General features: G+C 34.1%; 1 protein-coding gene across 1 annotated transcript in view; it reads left to right on the top strand.

Annotated features, from left to right (window-relative positions):
- The window catches only part of RFC3 (replication factor C subunit 3), a 245,617-nt gene that overhangs the window by 19,556 nt on the left and 212,515 nt on the right, over positions 1–13,546 (top strand). Inside the window, exon 2 of the mRNA XM_067713426.1 lies at positions 114–215. The gene's annotated coding sequence lies outside the window, so the exon portion shown is untranslated. The remainder of the gene's footprint in view (positions 1–113; positions 216–13,546) is intronic.

The following is a 13,546-nucleotide window of genomic DNA, read 5'->3' as shown; positions in this document are numbered from 1 at the left end:
TTTGGGAGGTAACTAGGTTTAGATGAGGTCATGATGGTAGAGTCCCCATAATGGGATTAGTGCCTTTCTAAGAAGATGAAGAGACACCAGAGCTTCTTCTCTCTGCCATATAGGGACACAGGGAGAAGACAGCCATCTGTGAACCAGGAAGAGAGCCCTCACCAAGAACCAAATTTGCTGGTGCCTTGATCTTGGACTTTCCAGCCTCCAGAACTGTGAGAAATTCATGTCTGTTGTTTAAACCACCCAGTCTATGGTATTTTATTACATAAGTGTGAGCTCTATGTGGATATTATTTTCAGATTCTGTTAGCTTGATATAAATTAAGACAATCACTTACATTGTAGGTAGTATCCTAAGAATAGAATATATTTACTTACCTGTCTACCCAGCTATGCCACATTGTAACTTTTTTGAAAGTTTTTTTATATAAAAATTTTTTTCCCAAACAGAACTTTAACTTGGTTTGAAAACTTAAATTCAAAGATTTTAGATTAGACTTTTTTAAAAAGGCCAAAACAGTCTCTATATAGACTGTTTCAAAACATAACATCTTAGGGAAACAGAGGAAATTATTTAAAATGGAAAAGAATTAGCTTTCAAAAGAAGAAAGGACTGCTTTTGTTTGTTTTTCCCCCTTTCAACAGAATCTAGGATAACTAAAAACATGGGAAATGCCACCTGAAAATGTGGGAGAGTTGAATAATAGATCTTGTGAACATTGGGCCACAATAAAGGGGTCCTTTCAGGCATCATAAAAATTGTTGCCAGGTGAAGTTGAGCAGGTCTTGGCAGCAACATCCCAGAGAGAACCAACCACCTTAGAGAGTATATAACTAAAAAATCCTTTTGTGCACACAAGCTATCCACCATTTAAAAATTCTTAAAATCCCTCATTGCTCATCTTTAACTTAAATATATATATTTCAGAATCAGTAACATTATCAGGTAAGTTTTAGCTTTTTATTTTGGGGCTTTGGTTAGACTGAAAGGATTTAGAAACACAAAATCAGAGCCCTTCAGATAAAGTCCCACACAATTAAATGCAATTTTGTGTTTGGTTTGAGTTCTTTCCATGTCTCTTCTGCAATCTGTTGACAATAGTTCCACAGACTTACATTCTTTGTATGGATGGTGTATTTTTCTCAATGCCTTCAGTGTAGGCATTAATAAGCTTTAGAAAAGTGTTATTTCTCTCCAAGGCCACTGTTGCTGCCATTGCATTAAGAAAAATGCTTAAGAATCTTGTCTTTCTGTGTTACCTCCTTAACTTTTTTCAGTTTTTTCTTTGAGTTTGCTATAGAAGTTCATAAGTTTGTAAAGTTATTAATCCAGATAAACTTGGAAGGATTTTTCTTTTTTGGTCTGGATTCCTAACAGATAGATGTCAGCTTTGCACAAAGATGAAATCCTGAATGTTGTTAATTTAGATTAAAAAAAGAAGAAGAAAAAGAAAATAAATGATCTATAGAACTTAGAGTTCAAAATCTTTGCAGAGAACCTGAACAGGTTTTTGACACTCTGATAAAAATTATTTACTTGAGTCCTTTTATTCCGTTTGTTCTACAGCTGTTTGCTTCCAAATTGAAGGTGTTTTTCCCTTGACAGACTCTGTGTGCAGTCCCTGTGATTATTGCCAGAAATACTCTTTCCTGTTATTTTTTTAATTGCATTACTTAGAAATGCTTCTTTTCCTCCATTACATTTCTTCTGTTTTTAAAATGTTTTTATGAGTGACTTTAAATGTGTATTACAAATTGGATTTGAGAGATCTGTGCTGGCATACCTGACTGAAGATCTTTACTGCCTTCTGCCAGTGTATCAAGTTCAGTGAATAGCCATGAAACTCCAGACTGCTCTTCATTTTAAATCCCCTAAATTAGCTGCTTTTGAGCACTACTTGCTAATCCTTTGCAATCCAAAGTAATCAAAAAATCATACTGTAATGCTTTTTGTACAATACAGAGATAATTTACAGCATTAGTCAAACAGTTTCAAAGGTGTTATTATTTGATAATAACCCCACCCAAGGGCCATTATTGTACCATATAATGTGACTAACACGCTGTCATTTCTTTCTGCTGAAACCACAACCACAAATTGAAGAGTAACACAATCTGGCCTTCGGTTTTCTCAGTCAGCCTGAAAAAAACTGATCATATTTTTAAACTTTAGCAGCTTAATATCTCACTTCAGGTTTTTAAAAAATATTCATAGCTGAGATAGCATTTCCATTGCTATCTGAGTATAATAGATGGTTTATATTCTTGAATGTTATTTGGTTCTGAACCTCATTTCAGTGTTACCTTTTTCTTATGAGATCTAGAGCCAGTGTAAATTTTGGGTTTAATGTGTGTAAGTGGTGATTTTTGAAGATATTATATCCAAATTTAAAAATTAAATCTTCACATTTATTTCAGCTATTTCCTATGGGCTTTTTTTTTTGTTTTTTTTAAACTGAGAAAGCTCTTTCATCCATAATTTTCTTTATGACCGTGCCCTCAAGTGACTGTAAACATCTGTTTATTCTCCAATGTGGCTACATGTACCTCTTAGCTTATATGGCCTTATTTTATTTTTCTCTTTACCTAGAATAACCTTTTTCCATTCCTGTGTGTTCATTGTCTATCCAACACTTAAGCCCAGGTCAAATGCCACTTCCTCCATAATGCTTTCCTGGATTCTCCACAAAAAAATAATAAATCTCTTTTTCTTCTGAAATCATATAGTACTTTTAACTTCTCATGCTTAATAATTAGGAACAGTTTTAAAATGTACACCTCTAAGCTCTCCAAAGGTCAGGGATCCTGTCTTATTCATTCTGGAGTGCAAAACTATCACTATATATTGGTTAAAAAAATGAACTATGCGTATAGCAAAACAATGTTAATTTTGTGGGTAAAAGGACAGACTTACCTAAAATGACTCATTAAAAAAAATTGAAACCATGTTTTACAAATATGCTATATGATAAAAATATCAATTAATAATTATAAGTAAAATTATAAATTTTAGAGGATTTCCTAGCATGATAGTTGGGAGTTGAGAAGAGAAAAACAACAAAGGAAACCCTGTCACCAAGAATTATATTGAGCATAAGTGTTGCAGGAGCTGTTAAAAATGAACGGGGTAAGATACTGCTAAGGATTTTTTCACTATTTTTTTTAAAGTCAGCCACTTTGTTGCTTTTGGTCAAATTAAAAAAAAAAAGATTTAAAAAAGTTGTATTTTGATAAATTATGTAATCTATTTGGTGACTTTAAATAGAGAGCTATACCAGTAAAGTTTAAAGAAAGCAAATTCCCCATGGATTCTGGAATCTTTGCATACCACTGTGATCAGTGACCTGTGCCTCCGAACCTGGGAATGGAGAGAGCATGAGAGCATCAATTGCCCATAGACTCCTGCAGATTCTCACTCAGCTCAGGACTCTGCCTCAAAACAGATCAAAAGATTGCATAGATGGGCATCGTTATTGACATTAACCTCAACTCATAGCCGTGGACTTGATCCAGAATATCCTAGCTATTCTCTTCTCTTCCTTCTCTAATAAGCAACTTCCTAGTTATTCATCCTTCAAGACCCAAATCAATGCCACCTTCTTTGGAAGGCTTTGCCATGCCTGATTAATTACTTTCTCCTTTGTGCTTTTAAAACACTTGTACCTATACCTGTTACAGAACATACCACAATGTTTTATACCTCCTCATCTTCTCTTAACGGCCTAGACTCAGAGACTAAGTCTAGATTTTCGTACAAGTTCAGCCACTAGCACAGTTTCTGGCATTTCTGAAGACCCTGTATAAGCAAAGATTTTCCCCTTTCATAATCATAGCACTTCATTTTATGTTAAACATTGTGTACTATTGTTTTTAAGGCTGTTCTCACTTTCACTTCTATGGAGCCTGCAAAGAAGAGGTATGGAAGCTCACATTATCAAGGGCATGGTGAATACACCCAGTTCCCCCACGCCTCCTGAAAATTATTTGTCAAAGTAACCTGGGAGAAGTGAGAAATTTGCCAGGTCAGAGACATCTAGTTCCCAGCTGGAGGTTTTTTATAGAATTAGGCAGTAGAAGGGGTACTGCCCTTAGGTACTACCTATTAGTAGGCAATCCTTGCAGTGTCCGAATTCCATCCTTCCATAGTCTATTTCTCATTTCATCTAGCTTATAGCAGGCCTGCTATCACTTACCATATTATATAGGTTCTAGCATGTACACTAAATAACTTTGTATTGTGGCTTCAGTTTTCAGCTTCTTCTTAGTTGTCTAATTTGATGGTTCAGTAATCTCTTATTCTTCTATATCTTAAGCAAGCCATTGAGTGCCCTTCCAATATTCCCACAGTGCAATTCTTGTGCTTTACTGCACTCATTGGCTTTTTTCCAAAACTTTATTGAAGCTTCACTTGGTCATGGTTTAAAGATACATTGCTGAAGCAGAATGCTTCCACCCTGCCTGGTGCCTACACCCACCACTAATATTTTGGTTCCAAGAAATTAATACAAAGGCCCAACTCTTAAGTAAGATTCCTAACAAATATTCTGATAAGAATAACAAACACAAAATAAGACTGAAAATGGCTAAATTTTAACTGGAGAGCACAGTGAAGAATGATGACATCTTTGTGAAAACAACTAATAGTGATTCAGGGAAAATTAGATCTAGTATAAGTAATAAACACAAAATATAACTGACAGCAGCTAAAACTGCACAAGGTAGAATCTGTTATGGACTATAAATCAACAGAAGAATTAAAGTTTGGTAATATTTAGATTATAGAAAATGGAATTTCATAGAAATAATGGCCAAAAGAGCAAATTTACAGTGGTCAAGCTATAATTGATAAAACTTAATATGGACAAAAATTGCTCCAGGAGTCCAGTCTTCAGTTAATTTATATAGAAAAGTGATAGCAATGGATCATTTCAGAAAAATTAAAATGAAAGTGGACAAAAGTAAAAGTGGCTCACCTGCATTGTATAGAGAGTTGATCTATTGGCTAATAAAATTTGCTCTGGTATTTTTTCATCAAAGTCAGTATACTTTGTTTGAAACACTTGTGCTTATAAAAACAGGGTCAAAACATCCCCAGTGTCAAAATAGCTGTGTTAAATGCCCTGTGCACATCTCATGCTGGGAGTCCCCCTTCTCTTGAAATCACTGATGCTTCTCTTAGAAGTCACTACATAGGGCCATACATCACTAACTATTAATAAAATGTCAAAATGTGTTTGTGCGTTTGCATATCTTTAGGAAATGAAGAGATTGTTTTTAAAGATATTGGTATTTAGGGATTTCAGTCTTTGTCCATCATTTAAATGAATATTTAGGATATTTTAGAGCATGAGGTGTTAGGGAGAAAACACCTGGGAAACTAAAGTGACTTTGTTCAACAGGCATTATTAACCTAGAGGCATTATTCCTCAGTAGTAGTTCCCAGTCACTCTGCAGCATGGAGTCTTTTATCACGATGTGTGTTTCTATGGGGACTCCGGCCATCTTGCTTTGGTACTTACAGTAAATCATGATAAAGACAAAGAGAGGAAGCTTGGACTTGCAGAGAGGGTAGTAAACAGGTATGGAAGGCCTGGGATGAACTTCAGAAATGCCAGTGATGACTGGGGGCATTGAATCTGATTTGGTGGCAGTGGTAGGTAAGCTACCATCTAGCTCACTGGGGTCAAATGACTTTTGTAAAGTTCTGTAAGGTGATTAGCACACTCCTGGGGCAATTATTTGTAATAAAATGTTAGAAAGAAGAGCTCTGAAACTTTTCTTAAATAGTTCCTAGGGATATCAAACGTTTAAGAGAAATCATATAGTGCCAGAGGTAAGCTATCAATTTAATTTCACTAGTGGTCCAATCTAGCTTTGGTACCGTGGTGTCCCCTGTCTGCACAGGACTGCTATCTAGCACCAGGCACTAAATAATTGAGTAAGAATTTGTTTCTTGGGTTGTTGAATATATCAGAAAGTCCCAGCATATGAATGAGATTAAAGAGTGAATACACTAAATGTATAAGGTCGTCTATTTAATATATTTATAAGGCCTCAACATAATTTACAGAGTTTGCATGTAGCTATATATTTATCCAAGGGAGATGTGTTACCTTACGTTTCAAAAAGATTTATTGATTGTGTGTTTATATATAGTTATATATATGTGTGTGTGTGTGTGTGTGTGTATCCATCTAGTGATGAGTTGTTACCTAATTACAGTAGGGTTGCTTTCATATATGTCTATATAAATTTTAGAATAAACTGAATAAGAAATATATTTGAGCTTTATTTTTGGACAGAATTATTCTAATAACATATTAAGCTAAGGAATTGATTTTTCCTCTATATCTGCCTTACAGTTTTTTAAACTACCAATAACCATTACTGTCTTAATAGAAATGGAAGAGAAAATGAATACGGGAACTTCTCTTTGGGTAAACTAGCCATTCTGATTTAACTGAGTGTAAATAGCCAAAAGCCCCGTTTATTTAGCATCAGGTCTAGAAAAATCTTGTAAAACTCAAATAATCTTGTATATGATGTTGTATCAATGTTATTCTTTGTCAAAAACCAAGAAGAGCAATGTAAACTTTAGTGCTACTTCCCATTTACATCTCACTGGTAAAAGTGTAAAATGGTCAAATACTTTGAAGAACCGTTTGACAATATTAAATATGACTGTAAATATATATAAATATCATGACATGAAGAGCTTATGCAGATTAGTAAGAAAAAAATCATCTCCAGGAAGCCCTCCCTGAAGGGAGGGTCTATGGCTAATAATGGGAATGATTCTAAAGAAATTTTAAGGATTTAATACTTTTATATAATAATTAGGTCATGAAGTTAGAGGAAAAAAGCATTAAATGAGGAGAAAGTGAAGAGAAAGTAAGCTTCAGCATATAGAGGTAACATCTCAGTTAGAAGAAAGGTTTAAAAAAAGCCTGCCTCAGGAAAAAAGCCTCAGGAAATTATAAAACAAAAGCCTCAGGAAATTATAAAACAAAAGCCTCAGGAAATTATAATTACAGGAGTATTTCATCATGAATTTAAAGTGTAATGGATTATACCGATTATTTCTTGTACTGTATTTATTTTGGTTATGATAAAATGGCAACAGAATAAATTATTAACTAAACTTTGAGACAGAAATATTAATTTTCCTTTTGATTAGTAGGTTAAAATACAGATAAAATAAAATGAATAAAGAGAGTTATGCTTCTTTGTGTTAAAAATCTGCTATCTAAAGAAAAAGCCAGCATGTCGCTATTTCTAAGCACAAGTTTAATGTAATGACTATTCTGTTTCATTGTCTCTTTTTAAGCTAGGCCTCCCTCTGGCACTGCATCAGTAAAGGCATTAGTAAAAAAATATGGGACAGGAAGTCACAGTTCCTAACATCCAGCTGCTTATTCACAAGTGCAAGTTATATTATTTGAGGACTTGATTTTTCTATCAGTTGGATGGTAATACCATTGATCTTGGCACAGAATAAGCAAAATTTGGGAATGTATCAAGATACTGATAGATGATTTGAACTTTGTAATTTATGTTACCAATTTTACCCCCATATAAAAGCTTACTAATGACCTTCTTGTCCCTCATTTTTCTTGACAAGAGTATTATAATGTATTAAAACGGAATGTAGAGGAGCCATTCTTCAAACGTTTGCAAGAATCATTCCTACTGTAATTAGGTAACAACTCATCACTAGATGGATTGCTTTTTGTTCACTCTTGCCCTTTTCTAATTTGTTTCCAAAATATTTACTGAAACTCTCTTCATAATGCAAATCTTTCTTCTTTATCAGATTATAGGCTGTTGGCTTAATTTGAAGGAAAGCTCCCAACTGAGGTTCCTATAGAGGAGTTTCATAGAGGGGCAGCTGTGGGAAAGCATAACCCCCCAATTCTTCCTCTTCCCAGACTTAGCAAATGAAGCGTCTGTCACCTTGCACATACTGAGTTCTTTATCAGCAGCAAGGGTTATACAGTCATGGTTGGGGAAAAAAAAAACATTACGCTGGGTTTTGTTCAGGATTTGTTTTGAAATTTTCTTTGAAGCTCTGATTGAAAGATGTGTAGAGAGACGTGGCTCAGGGGAGGAAATATAAACACTACCTTCTACTGCTCCTATGGTAGTAAATGATGTGCTCCCATTAGATGCTTCTTCTTAACATCATTCATGATGCTCATACCGCCAGGCATCCTGAGATTTGGAGGCATTGCATTGCACCTTGCTTTGGGTGTCCCTAAGGAGGAATCCTTTGGTGGAGATTCCAATCCTCAAGGATTGGCAGGATTTCCAGTCTGGTGTCTGATAGCTCCTTCTGTGCACATTTTGAAGTTTCTGGGCATTTAGCAGATACATAAGGGGAAGACATCTGCTTCTCTCTGAAGATCTGAGATTCCATTCTGATGAGTTTTATGCATTAAGGAATGACATGTAGAATTATCTTCATTTTTGGTTGGCTTGGCAATTAAAATTCATATTACATCCCATCACAATTACCCACGTGAGGAACTCTTCACAAAATGAACCAAATTCTTTCAATCCCTAAAATCTATATCACAAGTTCAACTTATTATATTTTAAGGTTATTTTGCTTTTGAGAATGAACAAGAATTTCTAATGTATAGATAGTTAAAAATTAAGTATAGTAGCTGTCTGTAGTGCCTGTATCTTTCTGCATATCTTATATTATATACTGGTTACACAACTCAGACACTCTCTTCCAGGAGTCAGAGAGACTTGGGCCATGCTCCTTCTTTACTGTACCACACTCTTGCCCCATTGTTGCCAGCAGTTATTTTGTGTTCCAGTTCACCAGCTCTCTAACAGAAAGTTGAACAGGTTCTAATGTGGGCAGTGGACCCTTATACCCCGTTCCCTCTTTCCAGGGGATAAAGATGCTATTCAGGAGTCCAGAAATGAGACGTGACCTGCTCTATAGCATGTGGTTGCCAGCCACAGAAATCTGTTCACCTTTTGCAAAATGACTAGATGTGAGAAGGGGAAAATTTAAGAGGACCTAGAAGTATTCTTCTTCTGGGAATTAAGAGCTTGTGCGCTTATGAGAACAGGGAAGTTATTGAGACAAACTCAGTGCATAGATGGTTGAGAAAGAAAAGAACAAAGGGGAATATTAGACCAATGATCTGAAGTTAGCAGCCTGCTGGGACATATCAAAGCCTAGGAAATATTAATTAAATTGAAAAGCAAAAACAGAGATAAATAATTGTGTATTTACTTAAACAGGTAGAGTGAAATATCTCTTTTATTCCACTGCCTGCAGAGTAATATCCTAATCTTCAATTTTTAATTGTCCCTAGGTTCTCTTTCTGGGTACCAGATTTTCTTTGGTATAATGCAACTTTTTCAAATGGCTCTAGGTTATAAACTACATTTCTAAATAGCTTCTATACTATTTTCTAAATGTAAACTTTAATGTAGTAAATTACCCAAGGCACATATTCCATTTCTACATTATTGTAACGAAGAATCATGGCTCTGTAGCCTCTGCTCTCTATTCCTTTAAGTCCCTATAGTGAATAGTGATAGTTATGGGGGTTCCTGCTCTAATTACAAGAATAATCTAGGCTACTGTAGTCCCAGTCAACCCCTGAGAAGCCTAGATAATGCGTTTATTAAGAAACATCTCTGCTCATTAACTATAAACATTAAAAATATAAGGTACGGTCTGTATCTATATAGAAAAAAAAGTGTTACCATTTAAATTCACATAAAGGTTATAGCTCCCTGGGAAATGTGTGCTCTAGTTAAATATCTAATACTGTACATGCCAATCTGTTCATTTACAAATCTTAAAAAAATGTCTGTGAGGTCAATACTCCATTGTATCCATGTTTTGTACACATAGTAAGTCATAAAGGGAGCTTACTGGTCAATTTATTCTATTGAATACACAATATGTATCTTAAGAGTTGCATAAATATACCTTGAGATATATTTTAATTGTCTTTATTTTTCACATTTTTCTAAGGATTTTTTTCTTCTATTATTGTACAGTAAAAACCGTATGCATAAAATAGCTATTCAGATTAGCAACTTCAGCCTCCTTTTCAAAGATAATACAAAATTAGATGGAAATTTTTTCCTCCTGATCCATTTCCTATTTTTTTTGCTTCATGGTTAGAATGCCCTGCGTAGTCACAATAGAAAAAAAAAAAAATAAAGAAAAGAAAACCTCTGAAGGGATCTGATTTTATGTAGCATTTATCAAACAGCTACAAAAATATAAAATATAACTCTTTGTAGAATTTTTATATGAGAAAGAAAACCAACAGGAAAAAATGATTCTAATACTGACTTTTTAATCAATATGAAGTAAATTCAGTTTCATGGAATTACATACCGTTTCCACAATTAAATAGATTGCACTTGATTTTTAATTTATTGGTTCATGTTTATTAGTTTTGTCTCCCCATCTAGTCTGGAAAAGCTTTGAAGGGAGGAACCCTATTTTATAAAATGTAAAGTATCAAATAATGAAATTAATTTCTATGTGTAGCAAATGGAAATCTGTCACATTATATTAAAATCATGCATCCTATATTTAGTTTATCTTGAGGCAAACAAACAAAACAACACATATATGAGTTAATTCTACTCAGGAATAGCAGTTTTATTTCACCAAAATGCAGGTTAAAGTCAGTTTTTTCCCTGAGCTGTTTAGGGAAAAATATGGAGGTATTTATCCCACTATAAAAAAATAGAAAACATTTGCTAAAGTCCCCATAAGACTAGTGGCTGAAAATATGGCTGTCCTTGTATGTGCAAAAACCTTGATTTTCCTGAAAGTCACTGCGCATCTCCAATAACAATTATGGCAACAGATACTAAGGTTTTGTTGGACATGTTTTGAAGTAAAAAGGTATTCTGGAGATGTTTGGAATAAAAGCAGATAATTTATTAATTGTACCTTATAAGAATATCAAATATAACCGAAGTAGATTGTTCCTTTATTAGTTCAACTGGGGAAACTGATTCAGAAAATATCTGTATTTAGGGCACCCTCTGGCCTGGCTTTTTACCTTTCTCTTGCCACCAATGTCCTGGGACCCTGCTGTTAGGCATCTGTTTCCCAAAGCATATTGTATATAATGTTGGTGGACAAAAATGATATTTTTATATGTATGTATATAATGTATTAGGATAAAAATAGCCCATACAACTGTGATTTCAGAGTAATTAGCTGAGATTATAATTAAATTAAAAAGAAAGGTTGTCCCTAAAAATATTAAATAAATAATAGTGTAGGTGGTACAGAATGTGACAGAAATCATGAATGTTGCCTGCAAAATGTGAAAAGTTTGGGAAGCACCAGCTGAGAGATGTGCAGGGGTGGTGAGTGAAGGGATGAGGGGCTGTGTCTTATTTCACAGGGTGCTGTGTGGAAAACTATGATTAATTCAAAGCACCTTAAAAAGCAAGTGCTTCTCCAGTAGTAAGTGTTATATTTCCAAAATGCCATCAAGTTTGTTATATTGATGTGAATACAAAAAAGGCAAACTTTTAAATCCATAATAGGTGAAACCACAGGTCATACCAGAGGGAGGACTTTTGCCACAGTTTCATCCAGGAGATTTTGACATCAAGGAACCATTTCTAATATCAGATTATATCATTAGATGCTTTCAAACTAGATTAAGGACCAAAAAGAATATTTCAGTTCTACTTAGAAATGTGGAAACATAATGAATGAAAAAGAGGGAAAATATTGTTGAGATATATTTCTAAACTTGATAGAATTATTTACCTAGGGATGCAGACCCCAAAAGCACAAGTTGTTGTATTTTCAATCTAAAACCACTGTAATGGTATATATACCTACATATTTTGTATATATAAATATTTGCCTATAATATATAAAAATAACCCTAATGGTCTTAACACAGTTTGTCTATAATTTATTGGAGGAATTATTTAAAAATGTAAATCATTTCATTAATTTTCATGTTTACTTTTGGAATAAATTGCCTTGTTAATTGTTTACATGGCTTCTTTTTAATGAGATTATTGTATGTTTATTGGCTTGTTTTTAAATACTGAATAACAACCTTTAACTAGACTCATCAAGAAGAAAAGAGAGAGAGCCCAAATAAATAAAATCAGAAATGAAAAGGAAGTTACAACTGACAGCACAAAAATACAAAGGATCATAAAAGATTACTATAAACAATTATACACCAATATAAAGGACAAACTAGAAGAAATGGATAAATTCCTAGAAACATACAATCTCCCAAGACTGAATCAGGAAGAAATACAAAGTATGAACAGACCAATTACCAGTAATGAAATTGAATCAGTAATAAAAGAAATCCCAACAAACAGAAGTCCAGGACCAGACAGCTTCATGGGTAAATTCTGCCAAACATTTAAACAAGAATTAATGCCTTTCCTTCTCAAACTATTCCAAAAAATTGCAGAGGAAGGACACTTACAGACGTATTCTATGAGGCCAACATCATCCTGATACCAAAACTAGGCAAAGACACCACAAAAAAGAAAATTACAGGTCAATATTACTGATGAACATAGATGCAGAAATCCTTAGCAAAATATTAGCAATCCAAATTTAACACTACATTAAAAGGATCATACATCATGATCAAGTGGGATTTATCCCAGGGGTGCAAGTATGGTTTAATATCCACAAATCAATGTAATATATCACATTAACAAATTAAGGAATAACGATTATATGATCATCTCAATAGATGCAGAAAAAGCTTTTGGCAAAATTCAGCCTCCATTTATGATAAATACTCTCAACAAAGTGAGAATAGAAGGGATATACCTCAACACAATTAAGGCCATATATGGCAAACCTATAGCCAGCATCATACTCAATGGTGAAAAGCTGAAAGCATTTCCTCTAAGATCAGGAACAAGACATGGATGCCCCTCTTGCCACTTTTATTCAACCTAGTATTAGAAGTCCTATCCGTAGCAATCAGACATGAAAAAGAAACAAAAGGAATCGAAATTGGAAAGGAAGAAGTAAAACTGTAACTGCCAATGGTTTGATGCTGTACATAGAAAATCCTAAAGATGCCACCAAAAACCTATTGAACTAATAAATTTAGTAACGTTGCAGGACACAAAAGTAATATACAGAAATCTGTTCCATTTCTATACAGTATCAGAAAGAGAAATTAAGAAAACAATTTCATTTACAATTGCATCAAAAAGAAAAAATACCTGGGAATAAATCCAACTATGGAGGTAAGAGAACTGTACTTGGAAAACTGTAAGACACTGAAGACAACACAAATGGAAAGATACACCATGCTCATGGGTCAGAATTAATATTGTTAAAATGACCATACTACCCAAAGCAATCTACAGAGTCAATGAAATCTCTATCAAAACACCAATGGCATTTTTCACATAACTAGAACAAATAATTCTAAAATGTTTATGGAACACAAAAGACCCCAAATAGCCAAAACAATCTTGAGAAAGATGAACAAAGCTGGAGGTACCACACTTTCAGATATCAAACTATACTACAA

Source organism: Pseudorca crassidens, chromosome 18 (assembly GCF_039906515.1).
Source record: "Pseudorca crassidens isolate mPseCra1 chromosome 18, mPseCra1.hap1, whole genome shotgun sequence".
NCBI classification, from domain to species: domain Eukaryota; kingdom Metazoa; phylum Chordata; class Mammalia; order Artiodactyla; family Delphinidae; genus Pseudorca; species Pseudorca crassidens.
This window is presented reverse-complemented; position numbering and strand designations above follow the sequence as displayed.